The sequence below is a fragment of the Canis lupus genome, chromosome 33, assembly GCF_011100685.1.
Source record: "Canis lupus familiaris isolate Mischka breed German Shepherd chromosome 33, alternate assembly UU_Cfam_GSD_1.0, whole genome shotgun sequence".
Classification (NCBI taxonomy): domain Eukaryota; kingdom Metazoa; phylum Chordata; class Mammalia; order Carnivora; family Canidae; genus Canis; species Canis lupus.
This window is the reverse complement of record NC_049254.1, coordinates 26,483,272-26,496,647: the sequence shown is the minus strand read 5'-3', so window position 1 is coordinate 26,496,647 and position 13,376 is coordinate 26,483,272. Positions and strand designations below refer to the sequence as shown.

General features: G+C 37.9%; 1 protein-coding gene across 1 annotated transcript in view; it reads left to right on the top strand.

Annotated features, from left to right (window-relative positions):
• The window catches only part of HSPBAP1 (HSPB1 associated protein 1), a 64,734-nt gene that overhangs the window by 4,515 nt on the left and 46,843 nt on the right, over positions 1-13,376 (top strand). The window lies entirely within an intron of this gene.

Sequence of the window (13,376 nt, the reverse complement as noted above, 5' to 3'; positions counted from 1 at the left end):
GAGTGGTAACCGTTTTTATGATTAATAAAAAGGCCTGGCACTGGTGACTGATGGATGTTGCAACTGAAAGAAAAATTAGAGGGAGCTCTGGAGTTTTCCAGCCTGAGAAACTACCTGTGAATTAGGAAACTGAGGAAAAGGAGATGGTTAGGAGTAATGTCTGAATGCATAGACTTTGGATATGGAAAGATGATACAAAAGATACCAAGCATGCAGCTGAGTAAGAAGAAGGTTTTTTGTTTTTTTTTTAAAGATTTTATTTATTTATTCATGAGAGACACAGAGAGAGAGAGGTGCAAACACAGGCAGAGGGAGAAGCAGGCTCCATGCAGGGAGCCCATCGCGGGACTCAATCCCAGGTCTCCAGGACCACATCCCGGGCTGAAGGTGGTGCTAAACCGCTGAGCCCCCCGGGCTGCCCAGAAGGGTTTTTTTTTAGACTTAGTATTCACTTTCCATAAATTCACCCTTTTAAAGTATGCAATTCATTGTTTTTTTTAAGTATGTTTACAAAGTTGTGCAGCCATTACCACTATAATTCCAGAACATTTTCATCACACTGAGAAATCTGGTATCCGTTAGTAGTCATTCCCAATTAGACCCTCTCTCCCCAGCCTCTGGCAGTCACTAATCTACTCTCTGTCTCTGGATATTTGCCTACTCTGGATGTTCCTATAAATGAAATGATACAATATAGAGCTTTTTGTGTCTGGCTTCTTTCACATTGCATAATATTTTTAAGGTTCAACCGTATTGTAGCATGTATCCATATTCCATTCCTTCTTATGGCTGAGTGATATTCCATGGTATGGTAATACCACATTTGTCTGTCCATTTATCAGTTGATGGCATTTGGGTTGTTCGCACTTTTTGGCTATTCTGAATAATAGTGCTGTGAATATTCATATACACGTTTTTGTGTTAACATTTTTTTAGTTTTCTTGGGCATATATCTAAAATTGGAATTGCTAGGTCATAATTCCACTTTTTGAGGAAACGGGTAATTTTTCTTTTTTTTTTTTTTTTTTTTTTTAGAGAGCACAGTCATGAGAGAGGGCATAGAGAGGGAGAAAGAGAGAGAATCTTAAGCAGGCTCCATGCCCAGAACAGAGCTCCATGCAGGGCTTGAGCTTACAAGCCTAAGATCATGACCTGATCTGAAATCAAGAGTCAGACACTTAACCGACTGAGTCACCCAGGTACCCCAGAGGAAACTGGTGATTCTTAATCTTGAAGTCCTAAGGAGGGAAAAAAATCTGATGAAAATATGGATTTGCTCCCCTGAAAAATGGCATGCACACACATTTTTGCAGGTGATTTCATATTTGTTTTTGTTTTTTTACTTTTTTTTATTTCATATTTTTGTATTAGATTCTCAGCATCCTGTCTGGAACTTTCAACCCCATTTTTTAATTAATTTATTAATTTATTTTCAACCCCCCATTTTTTTCCAGACTGCATTTATTTTTATTTTTTTATTTTTATTTTTATTTTTTTAATAAAATAATTTTTATTGGTGTTCAGTTTACCAACATACAGAATAACACCCAGTGCTCATCCCGTCAAGTGCCCCCCTCAGTGCCCGTCACCCATTCACCCCCACCCCCCGCCCTCCTCCCCTTCCACCACCCCTAGTTCGTTTCCCAGAGTTAGGAGTCTTTATGTTCTGTCTCCCTTTCTGATATTTCCCACACATTTCTTCTCCCTTCCCCTATATTCCCTTTCACTATTATTTATATTCCTCAAATGAATGAGAACATATACTGTTTGTCCTTCTCCGATTGACTTACTTCACTCAGCATAATACCCTCCAGTTCCATCCACTTTGAAGCAAATGGTGGGTATTTGTCATTTCTAATGGCTGAGTAATATTCCATTGTATACATAAACCACATCTTCTTTATCCATTCATCTTTCGATGGACACCGAGGCTCCTTCCACAGTTTGGCTATTGTGGACATTGCTGCTATAAACATCGTCAACCCCCCATTTTTAACTGTCATCCTCCCTAGAAGCACCAGTTTGGGGCAACTGCTTATTAACATTACAAAGTAAGTTAAATAGGCAAAATCCTACCAGAAGAGAAGGCTTTGCTTTAAATTACATGAGGCTTATATGAACAAAGGATTAAAAAGGTACATTCATTACATACATGATCCGAAAGGGTCAGTATGTTCAGGAATGCTGTGGGAGTCATAGGAAAGTTAATTTTTGAGCAAACTTATTACCACTCCATTATGAAAAAATATTTGAGTGTATATTATAAACAGAAGACTACTTATAAAAAGTGAGGTAGAAGACCTTGCTTTAAAGTAGTTTGTAAATAAAGTTTGAGGGAAAAAGATGCAGATAAGAAGAGCTGTAGTATAAAACATCCACAAGCAGGAAGGAATTAATTGGGAAGTAAATACTATATACCTTAAGTTCTTTGGACTGAGAGAAGAAAGAACAAATGCAGATTGGATTGGTCTGTACTTCCTAGAGTAATCTGAAAGTTGGTATAGTTTGAACATGGAAAGGAATGGAAGAGGCCATTTCTGGCAGGCAAGGCTGGGAGAAGAAGTGAATGGAGATAAGCCTGAGTCACTTAGGGCCAGAGGGCAGGGAGGAAGGTGAGGAGACAGACTGGTTCCACTGGAGGATAATTGGTAGCAGAGAACACAGGGGAAAAGAAAGATTGTGTCCATCGAAACCAAATAAGAGCAGGGTCAACCAGAAAAGTTGAAGTGAAGAGGGAAATCAATGGGTTTCTATTTTCTAGGAAGTCAGAGCAAGGCACCACAGATAGTGAGGAAGTAGAGGGAGGTATTAGGGATTGAGAGTGAAGAGCTATAGGATGGTTGCTCAAGGGGCAAGAGTGATTAGGCATCAACTAGTGATAACTAACATGCAGGGACCAGGAAAGGGACCTGGTGGAGGTGAGCATGAAACTGTGGAACTGAGCCCTTTGTTTTGAGACTATTTCTGATTATGCTCAAGAGCTCCTTCTGCAGCAGTAGAGAAAACAAGTGGTTAGTTTTAATATTTTATATACATTGCTAAAAATGAATTGTGTATTCAGAAAACATTTATTTAGCATCAGTTTATGCCAGACATTGTGCTGAGCTTGGGATAGAAATGTAATTGTCTTGCCTTCAAGGCTGTGATATTTTTTGTTTTAAGTAGCAACTTGAAAGTTATTAAAAGCAAAACATGATCATGTTGATAATCAAATAAATTGGAATGCTTATTTGAAAATAAAGGGGACCTTAAAAATGTAAAATAAAGAACCATGTTACTGCTATTATAGCTTTAAGTTCATTTTTTATTTTTCAATAAGATGATCTGTTTCTTTGGGGCATCTGGACGGCTCAGTCGATTGAATGTTGCACTCTTGATTTTGGCTCAGGTCATGATCTCAGGTTGTGAGATCCTGTCTGATTTCAAGGGTTTCAGGGTCTGCAACTCAGCAGGGAGTCTGCTTGAGATTCTCTGTCCCTCTCCCTCTGCATTCTCCACCCTTCATGTGTATGTGCTCTCTCTCAAAATAAATAAATCTTGAAAAAAAAAAAAAAGATCTGTTTCCTCCTAAAAGGAAAACAACAAACATGAGATGAATGGCACAGAGGATTTTTAGGGCAGTGAAAATACTCTGTATGATAATATAATGGTGGATATATGCCATTATATTTTGGTTCAAGTCCATAGAATGTACAACACTTAACACTGAACCAGATAAACTATGGTTTTTGGGTGAATATGTTGTGTCAATTTAGGTTTATCCTGGTTAAAAAAAAAATGTACCATTTTGGTGAATGATGTTGAGAATGAGGGAGCCTATGCATTTGTGGGAAGGGGATATATGGCAAATCTGTACCTTCTCAATTTTATTGTAAACTTAAAACCACTCTAAAATGATTCTTAAAAAACAGCCAACAACTATGAAACTACTTAATGTTAAGAATCAACTTAAATTCTGAGTGTGAGATATAGGATCACACATTGTTGGAGCTTTTCAGTGAAATTAAAAGTTGTAATTCTTTGGGGCGCTTGGGTGGCTCAGTCAGTTTAGTGTCTGCCTTTGGCTCAGGTCATGATCCCAGGGCCCTGGGTTTGAGCCCTGTAACAGGCTCCCTGCTCAGTGGAGACCCTGCTTCTCCCTCTCCCTCTGCCTCTCCCCCTGCTTGTTCTCTCTCTTTCAAATAAATAAATAAGTAAATAAATAAAATCTTTTTGTTTTTTTTAAATTGCAATTCTTTGAATCTGATGCTACCTTTCAGACTGAGGTTCTTTCTTTCTCTTGAGCTCTGGTAATTTTAATTGTAGCCAGGTTTATGCCTTAATGAAGAGAAGAATATACTCAGCAACTCTTCTAGTCTTTCCTGAAATGAGTAAACATTTAACATGGAGTTGGGAAGCCCTTAAGGGGGACCTCTCATGCACATGCGGTGCTCCCAGCAACCTATATTATCAGCATGAGGAAGGTAGATAAGAATTAACTTGATAAGCCAGGATACTTTTTTCTCTAGGAATATATCTCCTGCTTTTAAGAAAAGGAAGATCTGGATGCCTGGGTGGCTCAGCGGTTTAGTGCCTGCGTTCAGCCCGGGGCGTGATCCTGGGGTCCCCAGGCTCCCTATATGTGGAGCCTGCTTCTCCTTCTGCCTGTGTCTCCCTCTGCCTGTGTCTCTGCCTCTCTCTGTGTGTCTCTCATGAATAAATAAAAATTAAAAAGATAAAAAAAGGAAAAATCCCTCCCTGCCCCAGCAACAACTCACTAACCACTGCTCACAGCCAATGAGAAACTCCCACAACCTCCAACTCTTGTTCTTCTCCAATGAACCTTTGTTTAAAACTGCCTAATTTCCTTCTAAAGTCAGTTTGCCTGTCCTGAGTTGTAATTCCTCTTTTATTCCCAAATAAGCTGATTTTCATGGTAAAATAACTGGATGTGGTTGACATTCCCAGAGAAATATCTCATTCCAGAGTTGTTTGAGTTTTATACTTACAGAGCTGATATTCCTATTTGGGTACTCCTCCTCAGTTGGAGATGTCATACTCTCTATGTCATTTTTTTTTTCTCACTAAAAAAAAAAAAACATGGCAGAAAGAGGCAAGAGAGTTTAAAGAAAAGCAGAGGTCTGTGTAAAGAATTTCCATGTGAGAGCATACATATAATTCATGTGTAGATAAGTACTTTATATTTGGTAGGGACAAATATCACCAAAAAAATTACACTTTGAATTTTTTAACTGTGGTAAAAAACAACAAAATTTATCCTCTTAACTATTTTTAAGAGTAAATGGTGTTAAGTATATTTACATTATTATGAGACAAGAGTTCTAGAACTTTTTTGTCTTGCAAATCTGTAACTTTGGACTCAGTAAACAACTCGTCTTTTCTCCCACCCCTCAGCCCCTGGTAACTGCCATTCTAGTTTTCTGTTAAGTCAAATACTTTAGGTATCTCATGCAGGTGGAGTAATACAGTAGGTCTCTTTGTAACTGGCTTTTTTCACTTAGCATGATGTCTTCAAGGATCATCCATGTTGTAGCACATAACAGGATTTCCTTCCTTTTTTTTTTTTTAATAATTTTTATTTATTTATGATAGTCACAGAGAGAGAGAGAGAGGCAGAGACACAGGCAGAGGGAGAAGCAGGCTCCATGCACCTGGAGCCCGATGTGGGATTCGATTCCGGGTCTCCAGGATCGCGCCCTGGGCCAAAGGCAGGCGCTAAACCGCTGCGCCACCCAGGGATCCCCGATTTCCTTCCTTTTTAAGGCTGAATGATACTCCATTGTATGGTGTCAATGGATGTTTGGGTTTCTTCCATCTTTTGGCTATTACGAATGTGTAGCTATGAATATGAGTATGCAAATCTTTTTAAGAATCTGCTGTTGAGGGGCATGTGGGTGGCTCAGTGGTTGAGTGTCTGCGTTTGGCTCAGGTCGTGATCCTGGGGTCCTGGGATAGAGTCCTGCATCACGCTCTCCCAGGGAGCCTGCTTCTCCCTCTGCCTGTGTCTCTGTCTCTCTGTCTCTCTTATGAATTAAAAAAAAAAATCTGATGAATATTTTTGATGAATAGTTGGAGAAAATAGCCATTTTGTTTTAAAATGTGGAAAATTTACTTAGTGGAATTCTGAAGAACTAGATGGAAACATTTTGGTAGAAGTTTTGAAGATACTGTGGAGCATTTTAAAGAACTTTAGCCTGAGACACTATTCTTTCTAGAATTAACTTCACTTAAAATATAGATTTATTCTTCCTTGAAGTTTAAGATCAGTACTACTTTTGAACTTATAAGTACTATTTATGAGTTCTGGCTCATAAATGGATTAAAATAAGGAGGAGAAGATCATTTTCTGGCTTGACTGGGCAAGAGTTACAAGCATAAGAGGATGGGAAGAAGAAGCTGTTAAGTGTCCAATGTGTAACTGTCTTCTGCTCCCAGTCTGAACCTGCTTGGGTGTTCATTATCACACCAAGCCTTAGTATTGGAAAGATAATGTCGCAACAGCCTCCATACTTCTGGTTATGGTTTCTTCAGTGGCACCACCTTCTAGACCTTGAAGTTCAAAGTGTTTATGACTAAACCCTCATCATTTTACTTAAGCATTATATTAACTTTTAGGGGAATTTTCTTGATTTGTACTGACTTTTTTAAATAGTGACGGATAAAATAAGAAAGTATCATTGGTGGTGTTAGTTTTACCATTCGATCTTAGTACGAATATAGTATTTTGTTAAATAGTACTTGCATAATTCCATCTGTGTTTTTCTAATGTGGCCGAGATGTTCATTATTTTTTACCTTAATATCTACCATTCTAGAAGTTTTTAAATTTCTTTTATGTATTTACAGAGTTGTCAGATTGATGAAACTGTGATAGGTTTACATGTATATATTTAGAAATAATTCAGCTCACCATGCCAGGACCTGGTTTTGTGACCTACTCTTCTGTCACCTTCTGAAAGCTTTTATTTATTTTTTAATGATTTTATTTATTTGAGAGAGAGAATGGAAAAAAGCAGGGAGGGGGAGGCAGAGAGAAGCAGACTCCCCACTGAGCAGAGAGCCCAACTTGAGGTTTGATTCCAGGACTCTGGGATCATGACCCCAGCCAAAGGGTCTTAACTGACTGAGCCACCCAGGTGCCCCTTCTGAAAGCTTTTAAATAAGATTGTCAAAAAAAAAAAAAATTGTCGTAAAATCTAATAAAATTTAATTAAAGTCTTATAGTTATTAACATTTCTATTAAAATTATACCAGACATGAGAGATGATTTCATTTCCGTTTCATGATCTTTGTCTTAGTTGTGTTCTATCATTAGGAATGAATTCTGGAAACTTAGTAAGTTTTCCTTATTCTCATCTTGAATTCTAAATCTCAGATACAAATACAACCCAGGTATTAATTGATGGAAGGCAGATTGCTAACAAATTCAGAGAAATTAGGTTTCAAATTATTTTGCAGTTTGCATTAATTAAAGGGAAAAATTGCTGAGAATAAGGCAGTTTGCTTTTTGATCATGTTTCCGGGTCTCCAAAGAATTAGTTGAAACCAAAGCTGTAATAAATTGAATAACATGTTACATTTAGAGGGAGAAAAGACTGTTGTGCAACACCAAGATCACTAATCTTTTTTTCAGCAGTTTCTAAGTCATTTCATTAGAAATTGCTGCTTGCTTCACGTTTAGACCCAAATACACTTATCCTTTAAAGGCTGTCAAGATTGCTTCAGATTTTTTATAGCTCTTTGCAAATATTTCTGGCTTGGAGTGACAGAGTGCATCCCTGGGCTCTTTAATTAATACATGTAGATTGCATTCTTCTTTAAGGGAAGTTGTAACACTTAAATTTGTTAATTTAATGGCGCAGTTCATTGTTGATTAAACTATCAGAAACCAAATTACTTTTATCTCACAACCAGCTGATTGTTTTATTTCATTGATAGGCTTGAGATTCTGTAAATATGCTAATTTCTTGTTATGGTGAGCATCCTCTTGCTCTGCTCTACACACACTTTTATAACACTTTTTATTCATTTAGCCAATGTTAGAGCATTTAATACATCCCAGTCACTGGGCCAGGTGCTTTCTCAGCAAATTTTAGTTTTTAGGGTCTCCTATTTAACTTCTGGGATGTCTCTGATTTTTAAGTCAGATGATTAAATACTGTTTTAAAAGGCATACGCTAGAGGAAAAAAATATTTCTTTGAACACTACTCATGCGTTACTAATGACCATGTATTATTTGTGGAAGGGTGGCAAGATATATATCTTACCCAAGTAAGAGAACTCTTTGGGGAATGTTGAAAGCCAGATTTATTGCCTCTCATTAAAATAAGCTGAATAAATAAATCCCTGCCCCAAAAGGACTGGTGCTTCTCTTTTTCTCTGCCCTTCAAAGTTCTAGAAACAAAGTCCTCAAAGTTTGAATATTTTTCAACTATAGAACTGAAAGAATTACTACAAGGTCATACCAGCCATTATTCATTCAGTGTAAGTCACAGAATATTTTATAGAGGTAATATGGTTGTCCTTGAAAACAATAGCCTCAGAAGGCAAGGTGTTAAACCTTGTTACGAACTAGTAACAGTCTTGACTATAAGAATTAATTTTTATATGTGAAAGGATTTAGGAGGCAGAATTTTGCTGGTATTGGTTCAGTGGCACAAAGATGGACATTTTTGCATTCTTTCAGCTGAGGTTTGCAATTTCCTGGGCCTTTTTTATTTTTTTATTTTTGAAGTAATCTCTATGCCCGATGTGGGGCTCTAACTCTCAACCCCAAGATCAAGAGTTAAATGCTCTACCACCTGAGCCAGCCAGGGGCCCCCTGGTCCTCTCTTTGATCTCTCAAGGTGGCTAACCATTATGTCTGTTTTCCAGGCAAAATATAAGAGAGAAGGTTGAGGGCAAAAAGACTGACTTGGCAGCTTCCAGATATATCTCTGGCCACTTGTATCTGCACAGAAGTGTAGGAATTGTAATTTTTCAGCCACACTCGTTGTCCAGAGTTGTGTTAGTAAGGAAGAAGAGAGAGAGTGGTATTGGATAAGGTAGGCAGCTAGCAGTGTCTACTACAGGTATTACCCCACCACTCCCTGCCCATGGGGACAAACCACAACATTCCCTCTCTCCAACGCACACATGGATTTATTATCCATGAATGGGTCTACAGCTTTCCCAAACTAATTCTCTTTCCAGATTACACTCTCTCTCCTGAGTCTGTAATGCTAGTATAGGTCCCACAGTTTGAATTCTCTGGAAGCAGGATTATGCAGTAGAAAGAGCACTGGACTTGGAATCAGGGAACCTAACCTGTAGTTCCAGGTCATCACTGATGTGTTAAACTTTGACATCTGAGCTTCCTATTCTTCCTTTGGATAATGGAAATGATATGCCTTCTTTGCCTATGTTTTATAGGTTTCTTAGAGATCAGATGAGCAGTTTTCATGTATGTAAATGGCAAATGGTAAAGGAAATATATTATGATGATGATGATGTTCAAAACCAAACTCTTCATCTTCCCTCCAGAATGAGCTGCTGCTCCTAACTTTTTTTTATGTCAAGTCACAAAGTCTAGAAACCCTCAGTCTCCCTTATGGCTGCCATCTTCCTCCCACCCCACATGTCTTTGTTTGTAATAGTCTTTGATATTAATCTCTTAGTATTTCTATATCTCCACCATCTCTGCCTTCCTTACTGCCACCCCTTGCTGTTCAGGGCCTTTCTGTAATACTTCTTACTTGGCTAGTACAGTAGCTCTGAGTCAGTTCCAGTCTCTACATCTTCACACATTTCTACATAGCCCTCATTTTTATTGCTGATGGGTATAATGTACCATGGGAAAAATTTACATAATATTTAGTAATATTCAGTAAATATTTTTCTGTTTTCAGATATTAAGCTGTTTATATTTTTAGTTTTTATATTATGGTAGTAGATATTTTATGTGTATACATATATATTATAAATATGCATGTAGCTGATGATGATTTTGTTAAAAGCAAATTCCTATAACGGGAGTTACTAGATTAATGGGTGGTTATCTGAGATTTCTGCTTCACTTTTCCAGTTGTTTGCCAGAGGATAGTACTAATTTACATGCCACAAACAACAGAGTGTTATCTTGAATGTATTACAGTTTCTTGTAGTCTAGCAAAACTTACAAAATATATAATAAAAATGCAGCTTGTCTATTTTCCATGTACATGGAATCCAGACACTCCAAGTCCAGGAAGATTTGGTGTATCATGATCCAGGTAACCTTGTACTTATATTTATCAGCGAGTATTGGTCTAGACCCCTAATGTGAATTTATCAAGCATGTCAAAAGTTGAAAACAAGAATCTCAAGGAAAGATAGAAAATTTTGCTCCTGGTCACATCCTGTTTCCCTTACAGGCTCTTCAGCACTTACCTATGAACTTGGGGCTTCATTTACTTGGGGGCCCAAGAGTGCCTTCTCTCTTCCTCCCTCCACATAGCCCCACCCAGCCACCCAGGGCATCTATTGCCTTTCCCCTCTTGAATGTCCACATGTCTCCTCACCTGGGAGCCCTGAATGTGTAGACAGTGACAGACTGTCCTCAAATGTCTTGCTTACTTTCATCAAAGTTTTAGGGGAAGGATTCTGAGTGTTTGCCCTTGTCTAAGAAAAGAGGCCAAGTTGACTTAAAGTTTTTCATTTTCTTTAAAAACAAGCCTTAAGAATAGTTAATGAATTAGAGGCTTTAGCTGATTATTCTAGAGAATCATAAATTTAGAGAATCATATGCTAATGATATATGCATATGTATCAGGAATCAGTATGAAGCATGTTTTGACTTTCCCAAAAAAAACTTCCATTTTAAGATGTCTTTAAGGAGAAACTTACTTGTTCTTTTATTTAGCAAATACTTATCATTACCATCCAACCCAGGATTTACAGTCTATGATTCTATGAAATTTATTGAAGTACTCAGTCACAAAATTTATTTTTACATATCCCTTATACTGTTTATAGATACAATTGATGTCAATGATTAACATTGATACCTGTCATAGTATATCTTTTATCTTTTTAAATCTTGAAATGAAAACAATCATTCCCCACCCCTTTGACTGATATAGGAATTCAGTAGTCTTTTGGGGTAAACACATGATATTTGACAAGTAGAATTATTCCTGACTCCAGCAGCTCTAGTTCTAGAGTAGTCCCATCAGCATTTCATATATAAGCCTCTATTTAGGAAATGCAATTTTCAAAAAATGGTGTCTTTAAAAATTTAAATATAGTGGAAAGCCTTTTTTAAAAGATACCTAGGAATAAACCTAACCAAAGATGTAAAGGATCTATACCCTCAAAACTATAGAACACTTCTGAAAGAAATTGAGGAAGACACAAAGAGATAGAAAAATATTCCATGCTCATGGATTGGCAGAAGTAATATTGTGAAAATGTCAGTGTTACCCAGGGCAATATACACGTTTAATGCAATCCCTATCAAAATACCATGGACTTTCTTCAGAGAGTTAGAACAAATTATTTTAAGATTTGTGTGGAATCAGAAAAGACCCCGAATAGCCAGGGGAATTTTAAAAAAGAAAACCATATCTGGGGGCATCACAATGCCAGATTTCAGGTTGTATTACAAAGCTGTGGTCATCAAGACAGTGTGGTACTGGCACAAAAACAAACACATAGATCAATGGAACAGAATAGAGAACCCAGGAGTGGACCCTCAACTTTATGGTCAACTAATATTCGATAAAGGAGGAAAGACTATCCATTGGAAGAAAGACAGTCTCTTCAATAATGGTGCTGGGAAAATTGGACATCCACATGCAGAAGAATGAAACTAGACCACTCTCTTGCACCAGACACAAAGATAAACTCAAAATGGATGAAAGATCTAAATGTGAGACAAGATTCCATCAAAATCCTAGAGAAGAACTCAGGCAACACCCTTTTTGAACTCGGCCACAGTAACTTGCAAGATACATCCATGAAGGCAAAAGAAACAAAAGCAAAAATGAACTATTGGGACTTCATCAAGATAAGAAGCTTTTGCACAGCAAAGGATACAGTCAACAAAACTCAAAGACAACCTACAGAATGGGAGAAGATATTTGCAAATGACATATCAGATAAAGGACTAGTTTCCAAGATCTATAAAGAACTTATCAAACTCAACACCAAAGAAACAAACAATCCATTCATGAAATGGGCAAAAGATATGAACAGAAATCTCACAGAGGAAGACATAGACATGGCCAACATGGACATGAGAAAATGCTCTGCATCACTTGCCATCAGGGAAATACAAATCAAAACCACAATGAGATCCCACCTCACACCAGTGAGAATGGGGCAAATTAACAAGGCAGGAAACAACAAATGTTGGAGAGGATGTGGAGAAAAGGGAACCCTCTTGCACTGTTGGTGGGAATGTGAACTGGTGCAGCCGCTCTGGAAAACTGTGTGGAGGTTCCTCAAAGAGTTAAAAATAGACCTGCCCTACGACCCAGCAATTGCACTGTTGGGATTTACCCCAAAGATACAGATGCAATGAAACGCCAGGACACCTGCACCCCGATGTTTATAGCAGCAATGTGCCACGATAGCCAAACTGTGGAAGGAGCCTCGGTGTCCATCGAAAGATGAGTGGATAAAGAAGATGTGGTTTATGTATACAATGGAATATTACTCAGCTATTAGAAATGACAAATACCCACCATTTGCTTCAACGTGGATGGAACTGGAGGGTATTATGCTGAGTGAAGTAAGCCAGTCGGAGAAGGACAAACATTATATGTTCTCATTCATGTGGGGAATATAAATAATAGTGAAAGGGAATATAAGGGAAGGGAGAAGAAATGTGTGGGAAATATCAGAAAGGGAGACAGAACGTAAAGACTGCTAACTGGGAAACGAACTAGGGGTGGTAGGAGGGGAGGAGGGCAGGGGGTGGGAGTGATTGGGGGACGGGCACTGGGGGTCATTCTGTATGTTGGTAAATTGAACACCAATAAAAAATAAATTAAAAAAAAACATTTTTTGACATTGAAAATTATAAATATTTTCCAACACTTAAAATTTAATAAGAAAAATCACTTAAGGGGATCCCTGGGTGGCTCAGCGGTTTAGCGCCTGCCTTTGGCCCAGGGTATGATCCTGGAGTCCCAGGATCGGGTTCCGCATCAGGCTCCCAGCATGGAGCCTGATTCTCCCTCTGCCTGTGTCTCTGCCCCCCGCCCCCCATGTCTATCATGAATAAATAAATAAAATCTTAAAAAAAATATATCACTTAAGAATTATGGTTTTTGAGGTTAAATATTTATGTAAATAGTAATAAACGAAGTATAAAATGTAGTATAATTGCATGGAAAGATTTACCATAATAGAAA